Genomic DNA, 13,496 nt, shown 5'->3' on the forward strand with positions numbered 1-13,496 from the left:
AAGACTTTCGCTTGATACTTGGATTGGAATGATTGTTAATAATCCCGCTAACACCTACGTCGTTAGCGTTCAGGTGGGTTAGAATAGCTGACACGGCAGCCGAGACTGCAGCTTGAAAGGTAGCTGCATCAATCTGAAGAGTTGGTGTTTGGTTGATGGGCTGATCGTTCTTCTTGGGAGCCATGATTCTGTTGCTGAAAGAAAATGAATTTCTGAACAAAAATGATTGAATGTGAACGAAGTTCGATCGCTCATGAAAAGAATAGAAGTATGTTCTCTAAAGTTCGACCTACATCCCTATGATGCAGTCCTAGTATGGAATGGAAATATGTTCAGGAAAGTTCGACCTACATCCCTATGATGCAGTCCTAGTAAAGATCAGAAGTAGGTTTCTTAAAATGGTCTCAAGATGTTTGTTGTTCGAGCCGAGGTATTGTTGGTTGTTGAATAACATGATCCAACCATTACCAGAGACTTGGACATGTCTCCGAAGTTAAATTGCTATAGTCCAATGACTTGACTAGAGCATGTTCCAAATAGACTCTAACGAAAGTATGGTAAGAGTATTCGAATAAAGAACGACACAGAAGTTAGTCGACTGTCAATATCTTTGATATTCATGACGTACAAGTTCGGGAAAATGACTTATAAAAAGGTCTTACATCATAACCAGAGAAGATAGTTCCTGACAGTAAAAGACCTAACTAAAGTACTTATAGTAACACCAAAACACCCATATGGTATTTTAGACTTAGGTTCTGTTATAATGTTCTCATTGTGGTGATGTTGGTAAGTTTTTAGACTTGTTCCCATATCACAACCATTCTTGGGCATGTGCTAATCACTCTTTGGAACAACATAGTTGATCAGGCTATGCCACTCCCAAGACTGCCCATACATCCCCGAGCTTACCTGTGATATTCAACAATCATAATACCTTTTTTCTTCTCATTGTGACACTGATTTTAGTATGAATGCAGGCATGTATACTCTTAGACAAAGTGTTTTAATCCCTATGTATTTATAGTTAGTATATCTTTTATGGGTTGATATACTTAATTCACTATAAACAATGCTCTGATACCAATATGACACACCCCAAAAACCACGAACGGCGGAAACGTTCAGGGGTGGAGGACGTCATGTACAGTATCACAACAGTGTAATATAATAAAACAAGCAACAACATCATCCATTGCATTATAAGTAGAGTTTCAATGCATGTGTGTTCTTTCATAATGTACAATAATAAAATGAATAATCAAAATAAGGCGAGTCTTGTGTGTGCTCCATCTTCTCAAAACGTGACCACCGCACCTGTCTAACCGATGACCTGAGAATACAAGTTATTTTGAAAGCGAGTATCAGCTTTAAAGCTGGTGAATTCATAAGAAATTAAGTGTCGTTGTCTTGCTTATGAAAATCTGTTATGAAGGCCATATAAATCTTTAAATGAAAATGTTGAGGTAAGTATGAAATCCCTAGAAAAACCCTTATTTTCTATAAGTATGAAATGTAGTCTTCTACCAAGACCCGAATGTTTTGTAAGTAAAATGATAGTTTTCCTTTGGTTGTTTAGTACTAAAGTACTTAGTCTAACTCATCGTTTATGTGAATATATCACAAAATAAAGTAAAATAGGAAAATGATATGATAGTCTTCTACCAAGACCCTAATGTTCTGTTATGACTAAGTAGTCTTCTACCAAGACTCGAATGTTCTGTTATGACTAAGTAGTCTTCTACCAAGACTCGAATGTTCTGTTTTGACTAAGTAGTCTTCTACCAAGACTCGAATGTTCTGTTATGACTAAGTAGTCTTCTACCAAGACTCAAATGTTCTGTTTTGACTAAGTAGTCTTCTACCAAGACTCGAATGTTCTGTTTTGACTAGGTAGTCTTCTACCAAGACTCGAATGTTTTGTAAGTAATATGATAACTTTTCCTTTCTATTGACTAGTATTAGAGTACCTAGTCTAAGTCATCGTTTATGTGAAAGTATCACAAAATAAAGTAAACAGGAAAAATATAATCATGTAAGTGTTATCCGGAGGTACTGGTGCTAACAAGACGAATGTAACTATTATCCCGAGGTACTACGGCTAACATAATACATATAACCTAATGAACATCCGAAGGTTGTCCAGTCATCCTCTATAGCGGCAGCAGGATGGAGGGAGGGTTAGTCCCCGCATCGATCTCTTAATACAGATCGTCAACTAATGATCCTCCGAAGATTCACATCTCATCCACTGTTGCAACAGTGGACAGAGGGATCGTTAGTCCCGTCACTGACTACTAAATAAGTGACTACCTTAAACATCCGTAGATATTCATCGACCACTGGTGCTAATCAGTGGGATTCGGAATGGTCAGTCCCGCCGAGTTATCCCATTGAACTGGGGTAGGAAAGATAATTTACACAGTAAATACTAATAAATCATCCTCGTAGTTCTAAGTACAAGTATCCAGGTAAGTAAATACAGGATAATGCACCTAAGTAACAGTCTTCCTATATGGTATTCATGTAAGTGTGTTCATGTAACAGGTAAGTATATGTAAACATATTCATGTATCAGGTAATCCTAAGTAAGTGTACTCATGTATCATGTAAGGTATTGGTATGGACTCATGAATGAACTGACTCTTGTGTGATTCCTTGTAATAGTAATAATGTTTGATATCTTCTGACTATCCCTATGATAGCTAACTCGAAGGTAATTGGTTGTTTACGTAGGTTTATGCACTCTTGCTACCCAAGAGTATTGGAAACTAAATGAAGGGTGAAAACTATAATCTCTAACATATATATGAACATATGCGCATAAGTATGATTTGATTCAAGAAGGTAAAATAATGGTTTTGAAAGATATCTAGGAGTGTTGAACAATAATTTAGAGTGACTTGATGTCATTAAACATTTCAAAACTAATACTTTTGTTATCAAGGTATTTTAAGATAGAAAACCACTTCATGTGTCACCTTTTGAAATATGTGAAATCTACTGAGTGAAAACACAGTTATAAAATACATAAGATTGATTTAATAACATACTGTTTTCTACTTGTATCCCCCCCCATTAAAACATTTAAAATCATTTAAAACATTGATTAAGGGGTATGAACTCACCTGTTGTTGCTAGTTCGGATGAACTGGACGGCGTAGGATTGCTAGTTGTCAAGTGAGGACTTGTACACACACTACGATCCTAATGAACATATAATCATACATATATGCACTCAGTTAGTCTTAATTACTAATTGATAAAGCTAAGACATCCTAGACAAAATAAACACTTTATATAAGTGTTTTAAGCCCTAAGGATTGCATCTAAGATATTGAGGGACAAGGAATTTGTGTTTAGGGTTCCGAAGGACCCCATATATGAGTTTACTCCTTATATACCTACACACATGGACTTTACGGTTGTAAACTCTTGAGTTTACGGTCGTAAACTCCCGACCATGGGGGTTTGGTGTGTTTTGAAGTCCCTAATGATTCCTAGAATCATTCCAACTTGGTGGCTAAGTCCTTGGAAGGGTTTAAGGTCTAGAAACACTCCATTTAGGAGTTTACGGCCCTAAGGCCATTCCCCTTAGAGTTTACGGCCGTAAACTCTAAGTATGGTGTGTTTTTGTTGCTTTCAAGTCTCTTGCACTTGTGGTATAGGTTCTAGACTTTTATTCCAAGTATATGAAGACCATTGACACACTTTGGTGCCCCATTTATGAGTTTACGGCCCATGAACCATGTCATGGCCGTAAACTCCCTTTGAAATGTGATTTTGATGTGCTTTGGTCCTTAGATTAAGTGGGGAACAATTCCATGTAAAGGTCTAGGGCTTTAGGTGTCTCAAAAACACCCTTTGGTCCATTTCTATGGAGTTTACAGCCTAAGAAACACTTGGGCCGTAAACTCTCATTTGTTTGTGTTCTTTGATGTGCTTAAGGCCTTAGATTAAATGGGAACTAGTCTTGATAAAAGTCTTAAAGCTCTAGTGGCCTTAAAACATCATTTTGAGTTCAAAAAGGGAGTTTACAGCCTAAGCAACTCTTGGGCCGTGAACTCCCCAAACTTGGGTGATTTTATGGTTTTTTTCTTGTCCCTAACACACATACATATGAGTCTAAGGCAGTTGTATAACACAAGGGTCGGTTTTGGCTTTGTTTCGGGAGTTTACCGCCCAAGAACACCTTGGGGAGTAAACTCCGAGATCTAATGATTTAGCAATCTAAATCATGTTATAAGCACATAATAAGCATTCTAACACTACTAGAAAGAGTTACTCACGTTTTGGTATAAAAACCCGAAGATCCGTGAGAGAGAAAATGGCTTTTCTCTAGTTGGAAATGTGAATAATGAATGAATTTGGTTCAGAATTCTATTTATAGTCCTGAGATATTTTTGGCAGAAAATATTTTTATTCCTGAAATGACTTCTCATATAACAGAGTGTTGGAATAACAGTGTTGCACAAAACCCTAGTGCAACCACTCTCCTGATATCTCCTTAAGTGTAAATCCTGAAAACTGCCACAATTATACCCGAAGGCTGGAATTCCCCTGAAACTGTTCTAAGCTCTATTGTCTTGATATGGGTTGTTCATAATGGAAATTTCGGGCTGTCACATGAGTTCACAACACAAGCCTAATGACCGAATCGTGCCCTATTAACTACTATGTGTATCGCAAACATAGTGAATAAAATGGTAAAATGCACTCAAGCGAATCGTGCGACTAAGGAGTTGTCTACCTCCTGATAGCGCTATCTATAATAACCATAGGCTCAAAAGAGTTAATGAGTTGTGTCTAGAGATTCCAGGGACTCAACCGCGATACATTCCTCATGAATTAAAGTAACATACTCATACATACGAAATATAGCAACCACGTTTCATTCGAGTCAAAATAAATACAACGAACATAAAAAGTTTAGGACATGTTTTTCCTTCCCAAAACGTTTAAAAACCGAAAATAAGGGAGTGATGAATACTCACAATATGCAAAATATAGCAACAAGTTTATACGAGTCAAATAAATACAATGAATAATAGTTTAGGACATGCTTAAGCTGGTAAAAAAATTATTTCTAAACTATTTAACCCAATTTTATGATTTTTGTGCATTTATTCTAATAAAAATTGAAATAAATAGAAAACAGTTTCCAAAATTGCCTAAAATTTTGTTTTACTGTTATTAAACATTCTTAAGCTGGAAAAAATATAAAAATAAATTTCTAAACTGCTTAACCGAATTTTATGATTTTTATTAATATATTCTAATAAAAATTGAAATAAATAAAAAATATTTTCCAAATTGAAAAACTTTGTCTAACAATGTTATAGTACATATAGAAGCTGTAAAAAATGTAAAAGATATTTTTCAATTAGTTTTGATGTTTTTCTTTGTTTTATTCTCTTGAATAATCATTAATTGGTGAATAATTATCAAATAGTTAAAGTAAATTACCAAAATTTTTGTAAACTTCATTTACAGTGTACCTAATACAAGAAAAATACCAATGGTGATTTTTATATAGTGATATCCGATTTTTTGGATTTAAGTGTATTTTGTCTTATAAAATAGAAGAAAATAACATACTAAATAGAAAAATCACCCAAACTTTTAGTTATAGTTCTAATATATTATAAGGTTGTTTGGTAAATTTTCAACAATTTTGGATTAGTAGAAATATTTTTCCCATTATTTGTCCGTTATAAATACAAAAATAGGGGAAAAATCGGAATTCATTATACAAAATTCTAAAAATATTTTTCTGCGTGCTCCACATAAAGTAGGATATGCAAAAAATCTTATATAGCCTTTTCACATTCCTTAATGTGGTTTTATGATTTATTTGTATTAAACAAAAAGAAAACTCAAAACCATACCAAACAGTAACCAAAATCGATGAAACTCACTGAAATGTCATCACTTACTTCATGGGTCATCCAAGAAATTACCTAGGATTTATAGACCTCATAAAGTATTTTATATGAATTATTGACCTATTTTCTTGCAATAATTATAATAATTCTAGAAGAATGAATTATTTTCTGACAATTTGTAGAACATCTCATTTTGTTAGTGGAATTCTAGGAAAAATCGAATTTGATCAGAAAAGAAGTTTTAGATATTTACTTGGGAATAAATCCTTTATGAACCTATTTGAAAGCTTTTACCAACAAACTTTGATCATCAAGCATCTAAGCTTGAAGATCATCACATGCATGTTGTTTTGAAGGCCATTCATAAGTTTTAAATGGTCGAAAATCGTTTTGAAAAGAAAACTTAGGGTGCATGTGGTAATTTTCCACCAAAACTTGTAGAAAAGTGCATTTCCATGATTTTGACTTAGATTTAGGTCATGGATCTTCACCATTTTGTAACATGCAAGATGTTTTTGGTAAAAATCTACCACCATCATCATCAAAACCATGAGTGTGAGCAATTTTGCATGATTTTACCATATAATGGAATAGAAGAAGGAGAAAGTGCAAGAAAAATAGCAAAACTTGAAGGAAAAGCGAAGTAAAATGAAAGAAAATTTTTGATTACCTTCAAGATTACTTCAAATGATGAAGATTTAGAACTTAATCAGTGTTTTTCGCTTCATTTTATGGAAAAATTTTGTGGTTATAGAGAGAGGAAGAGAGAAAATGGTGTTGGGGGAATTGAAGAGTGAGAGAGAAAAGTGAAGAAGATGGAGTGTGTAGGTTGGAAAAGTTATTATGTGTGTTGGGAGGAGGAGAGATATGGAGGAAGAGATCTGAATTTTTCAATGAGGAGGAGAGATACGCGCACTGGGATTCAGAAGGTGGAGTATAGTAGCTTCATGTCTTGTTTTGTTATTTACTTTTGAAGTCAATCTTTTGTGATTCACATATTTTGTAAAAACTTTAATATTAATGCGGTGGTTGTTTGTTACTTTGATTACTAGGATGTATGTGTTGTGATACTAAACATGACGTCCTCCGCCCCCCGAACATTTCCGCCGTTCCAGGTCGAGGGTGTGACAGATTGGTAATTGAGCATTGTTTATAGTGAACTAAGTATATCAAGCTATAAAAGATATACAACTATAAATACAACGAGGCCGAAGTGCTCTGACTAAAAGTATATTTTAAGATATAACAATATTCTTATAAAAGTATACATACATGCTAATACATATATACATACTAGAACAAGTATCACAAGAAGAACAGAACATAAGTATTTAAAGGTTGGACACTGCTTCAAACCTAGACAGTTATGTAATCATATTTGGGATCAATATAGCCTGATCAACTATATTCATTTGAGTTATGATCAACATGTGTTTGGGAGTGATGTGCTGTTGCAACAGTCTTAAAACTTACCTAACTCTATTCAAGGGATTTCTAGATCGGATCATAAAGTTAAAATTCTGTGGGAGTATTTTATGATACTATAAGACAACGACAAATTTAAAAACATACCAGGTTCATTAAATTAAAATACTATAGGAGTATTTTTGGCACTATAAATAACTTATGTGATAATTTAAAGTTCCATCTGGTAGGTCTATAATTTCGGAGTGTGTACTTCCAAGGTTTTATATAATTGAGATTTTATAGACATAGAATTTGTGATCTATGCTGTACTTCCTATTCCTTGTTTGGTTGTGGTTTTAGCGTAGGATCACTTATTCGAAGGTCTATTTAATCTTAAATTATATACAACTTGTATACACTGTGCAATTATAGGAGGACCCGGTAAGCATCACCCCATAATGTTTCACTTAATCTAATAAGATTCTTTAGACACTTCCATTCTCACATGACAAACCCAGATAGATGTAGCCACTCCATCATAGAAGCCAATAGAGGAGTCAAGGAGGAACAAAAAGAGATTCAAGAGGAGTTTCCAAGGAGGGATCAACCGAAGAAACCAAAACACCTTATGCGTCACACTAATAAATAATACCCATAAATGACTTAGTGAGCTAGTGAATACACCGCTCACATTATGTGTTAGGATTATTTCTTTTTGGGCAACTGGTAATAGTTATTCACTTCACAGAAATTCATTCTAGGATAGCCACTTATGATTCATAAAGTTTATATTATATAGACTCCCATTATGAATTGTTTCTCAGAACCCTATGAAATTCAGAATCGGATACACTCAGAACTAGGATAACTTAGTCACTCAGTTTTCGGCTTATAACCACTACTATAGACTTATTTCCATCTCATCTTTGTATTCTTTTTAGCAAAAGATGCCTTACAGTAGACCTGTAAGGCGCATAGTCAATAGCACGACAGAGAATCCACCACCACAATACGACCCTGCTGCTCTCCAAACAGCGATATCAGCCGCAGTGACAGCTACTATAACTTATATCCACGCAAGTATTACCAGTGGATCTGGTAGCGGTACCCACTTAACTAACCCCGGATTTACCCACGGACACCCAAGGGAGTGTTTGTGACATCCCCAAAATCACGGCCAGAAAAGACCGATTTTGTTTATGCTTTGTTTAAAAATCAGAGTAACATTTTAAATAAAAGTGTTGTGGAATTTGTCCCAAAACAAAATATGATAAAGATTTATCAAAAGCATTTCCGTAGAAATGTATTTCATTAAAAGACTTGGGATGTCATGTTCGTACAGATCAAAAGCATAAACAGTACAATATAAGTCTTACTACATTATTTCATATCTACAGGCCTATATCCGTAATCCCTCGTCCAAACATCATATCTATGCTCAAGCGCCACTACCTGTAATACATAAAACTGAGTGGGTCAGGCTTGGGAGCCTGGTGAGCACATAGGGTTTTCAACCCACAATAAATAAGTTTATTAATTTCATCAATCAACAATAACCCGATTACCCGTTCCCGTTATCCTCAGTTTACGTCCCTAAACACCTATCATAAGGGACCTAGCCTAAGGATCATTATCCGGACGGACACTACTGCTAAGGGGATTCCTCAGCAATAAATGTCCTAAAGGCAACCATGTGGGTGATGGAGTACACCGGTGAACACATCGTTCACAAACACCTACAGGTTGCGAGCCTGCTAGTGTTCCAATGGACTATCTAGAAGAGTCCGTGGTCGTCATCCATACTTCGCTGGATGACAGAATCAACAACACCAACATCGAGGCCTCTCATCATTTTATCACACATCACCTATTACATCTACCCGTGTTTTACCCCAACATTTTCGTAGTTATAAAATACATATACAGTTTAAATCATTGAAAACATGTATAACAATGTTCGTCCGACATAGATAGCAAGTATTCAGATAATATGCACACATAGCACATAATTTATATAAAATACTTCATATCTATGTGTAAGCTGAAAGTAACTATGCACTCACTTGTTAAAGTGATGATTCCAAATCGGGCAGCGCTTGTTTCTAACGATTCTATTTTCCTGCGACGAAACCTAGCATTATTATCGCTCAATTTTAGTCTGATATTTACCGTGACCAACTATTAGTCTTAGTATTATTATTATATAAGCGTTAAACAATATTTTCCAACCACTATGTACAGACAGGGGCCAGACATAAAACACCGGAGGGCAGGACCATTTTGGCATATAGTGTAACACCATGAATTTCAAAATAATTTTTCGCAAAATATAAAAACATTTTTCATTTAATTTCCATAAAACATCAAGTTTAAATCTTCAATTCACATCATACAAAATCCCAAGATCATATCACATAAAAATCCCTTGCGTGTGTACAGATCAAGCCGGCGCCTTCCCATGGTCATCACTACTACCTGAAACAATAACACTAACACTGTAAGCACAAAGCTTAGTGAGTTCCCCAAAATACCACACATAACACATATTAGCCACTCGAGGCTATAACTTTGTGGGTCCGTAGACCCTACTCTATGAACCCACTGGTTCTAACTCTGGGAACCTTACGGTTCCAACTCTATAAACATGCACAGCATAAATCACATAGACATCATGCAGTACAACACATAACATACACATAATCTGTCACATAACTCTGATTACCTACTCAAGGTAAAGTATAGTGAGAAGACTCACCTCGTATATCTCGATAACCTGCGAATCCTGGAAATCACTCGTGCTCGATCCTTCGAGCTATAATCCTCCTATAACATCATACATCTCTAATTAACTCTTTTACCACTAAGGTTGACTACCCCTATCAAGTCAACACTGGTCAACTCTGGTCAACGGTCAACGGTCAACGGTCAATTTTGACCGGACTCGGCGAGTGCACTAGGGCGACTTGGCAAGTCTATACATATTCACCAACTGTTCTAGGGTTCTCTTTTGACACGTCGAGTACTCCACTGACTCGACGAGTTCCACCTGGCATGAATCGCGGGGCCACCACGACTCAACTCGCCAAGTCTCAAGAACAACTCAGCGAGTCCCAGCTCGACTCAGTCCATCTGTCAACCCTCTCTAACTCTCCCTGACTCACTGAGTCGACCCTTAACTCGGCAAGACCACTCCCTGAGTGGTCAAGGACAAACTTCATGCTACTCGCCGAGTCTGTTCTTCGGACTCGGCGAGTCCATGCCATGCACCAACTCAATCTCACTTCTGAGGTCAGATCCGCTCCAACAACTCATAGATCTGGCCCTCCCAAGCACATTCATCACGTAAAGTTCATGTCTTGGTGATCATAACACACCCCATGCCTCATAAATGGTGTTTTGACCTCAAGCACAAAGACCCCAATCCAAAACCCCCATGGATTCATAAAAAGCTTGGACAAAGGGACACTCTGGACCTCCAAGGGTCCAGATCAAGAACCTAACTCGCTTAAGGGACCAAGGAAGCACTAGATCTAGCCACAAAAGGGCTCAATAAGCCCAAAATCAACATGAACATCAACATAACAGAGAATGGCTCGAAAATAGTACCTCAAACGTGATGTTCTGGACCTCAAATCTTCAGGAAGTGGCTCCTCTTGTTTCCCCCTTGGCTATTGCTTCCTTTCCCATGCTAGATAACACCTCCAAGGTCAATAATGGCTCCTTGACTTACTCCAAACGCTCAAGCTCACTAGGGTTTCTCTCAAGGGACTGGTGAGCACAAATGACGGCCATAAGGCCCTTTAAATAGGCTCCAAACCCAAGAAATTAGGGTTTCATTAATCAGCGTGGACTCGCCGAGTCCATTCCTTCGACTCGCCGAGTCCAGGCGCGAACCCGCGTCCAAATCCGTGATCATACTCGGCGAGTCTAGGCTCCAACTTGCCGAGTCTCCTCACAAATCATCAAAAATAAATAGATAAATAAATAAATAATACCTGGGAATCCGGGCTGTTACAATTCTCCCCCACTAGAACTAGACTTCGCCCTCGAAGTCTCGCTCTGCAAATAGCTCTGGATGCTGCTCACGCATCTCATGCATCTCACGCTCCGGCTCCCAGGTCATCTCTGGTCCCTTCCGATGCTGCCACTGAACCAACACCAGGGGTACCTCCTTGTTCCTCAAAACATTGATTTTCCGATCTCTGATGGCCACTGGTCTCTCGGCATAATTCAGGCTCGCATCCACCTGAATATCCTCTAATGGAACCACTGCCGACTCATCAGCTATACACTTCCTCAGCTGCGACACATGAAAAGTGTCATGAATCTGCCCCAACTCTGCTGGCAAATCCAAATGATAGGCTACCCGGCCTACCCTCGCGATCACTCGGAAAGGTCCAATATATCGGGGTCCCAACTTGCCCCTCTTCCTGGATCGAATCACTCCTTTCCAAGGAGAGACCTTCAGGAGTACAAGGTCGCCGACCTGAAACTCAAGCTCGGACCTACGTCTGTCTGCATAACTCTTCTGTCGGCTCTGAGCGGTTAACAACTTCTGTCTGACCTGCTGAATCTGCTCTGTTGTCTGAAGCACGATCTCTGTACTGCGCATCACCCGCTGACCAACCTCTCCCCAACAAATGGGGGTCCGACACCTCCTCCCATACAACAGCTCAAAGGGTGGCATACCAATGCTCGAATGATGGCTGTTGTTGTAGGAAAACTTTGCCAAGGGCAAATATGCATCCCAGCTACCCCCAAAATCCAACACACATGCTCGGAGCATGTCCTCGAGCGTCTGAATCGTCCGCTCACTCTGACCGTCTGTCTGGGGATGATATGCGGTACTAAAATGCAGTCTAGTACCTAACTCCTCATGAAACTTCTTCCAGAATCTGGAAGTGAAACACGCATCACGTTCTGAAACAATCGAGATCGGCACCCCATGCCGAGATACCACTTCCCTCACATACACCTCCACCAATTTCTCTGCTGAAGAACTCTCGCTGATAGCAAGGAAGTGAGCGCTCTTCGTCAATCTGTCCACAATCACCCAAATTGCATCAACTCCTCTGGCAGTCCTTGGCAATTTAGTGATGAAATCCATAGTGATCTGTTCCCACTTCCATTCGGGAAAATCCAATGGCTGCAACTTACCATGCGGCCTCTGGTGCTCGGCCTTAACCCTCCGGCAGGTCAAGCACCTCTCAACAAACCACGCGACATCCCTCTTCATACAGGGTCACCAATACTCCTTTCTCAGATCCAAATACATCTTAGTGGCCCCTAGATGGATCGAAAATTTTGACCGATGAGCCTCCTCCATCAAAATGGTACGCGTTCCTCCCACAAACGGCACCCAGATATGCCCCTGAAATGTCATAAGCCCCCGACCATCGGTAACGAACTCTGAAACCAAACCAACAACCTGTTCCCTCTTCTGCATCTCAGGTCGCATAGCCTCGGCCTGTGCCCCATGAATGGCGTCCAATACTGGAGCTATCACGGTCAATCTCAAACATACCTCCCGCAGCGGGGTGCTCTCCGCCCTGCGGCTCAATGCATCGGCTACCACATTAGCCTTGCCTGGGTGGTACAGGATCTCACAATCATAATCCTTGACCACATCCAACCACTTTCTCTGACGCATATTTAGGTTGGGCTGATCCATTAAATACTTCAAACTCTTATGGTCCGTGTATATCGTACACCGAACCCCATACAAGTATTGACGCCAAATCTTGAAGGCGAACACCACTGCCCCCAACTCTAGATCATGGGTGGGATATCTCGTCTCATGAGGCTTCAGCTGCCTCGATGCATACGCTATCACATGCCCCCTCTGCATCAGCAACGCTCCCAATCCCAAAATCGATGCATCACAGTATACCAGAAAGTCCTCCATCCCTTCCGGGAGAGCTAACATCGGGGCTTTGCACAACCTCTGGCGAAGTGTCTCAAAGGAGGCCTGCTGCTCGGGGCCCCATGAAAAAGCAACACACTTCCGGGTCAATCTTGTGAGTGGCTCTGTGATCTTGGAGAAATCTTTAATAAACCTCCGATAATACCCTGCCAACCCTAGGAAACTCCTGATCTCGGAGGGTGACTTCGGCACCTCCTAACTCATCACCGCCTCAACCTTGGCCGGATCGACCAATATCCCTTCCTGGTTAACGAGATGTCCTAAGAACTGGACCTCCCGCA

Source organism: Lactuca serriola, chromosome 6 (genome assembly GCF_051521515.1).
Source record: "Lactuca serriola cultivar US96UC23 chromosome 6, Lser_US96UC23_V15, whole genome shotgun sequence".
Taxonomy (NCBI): domain Eukaryota; kingdom Viridiplantae; phylum Streptophyta; class Magnoliopsida; order Asterales; family Asteraceae; genus Lactuca; species Lactuca serriola.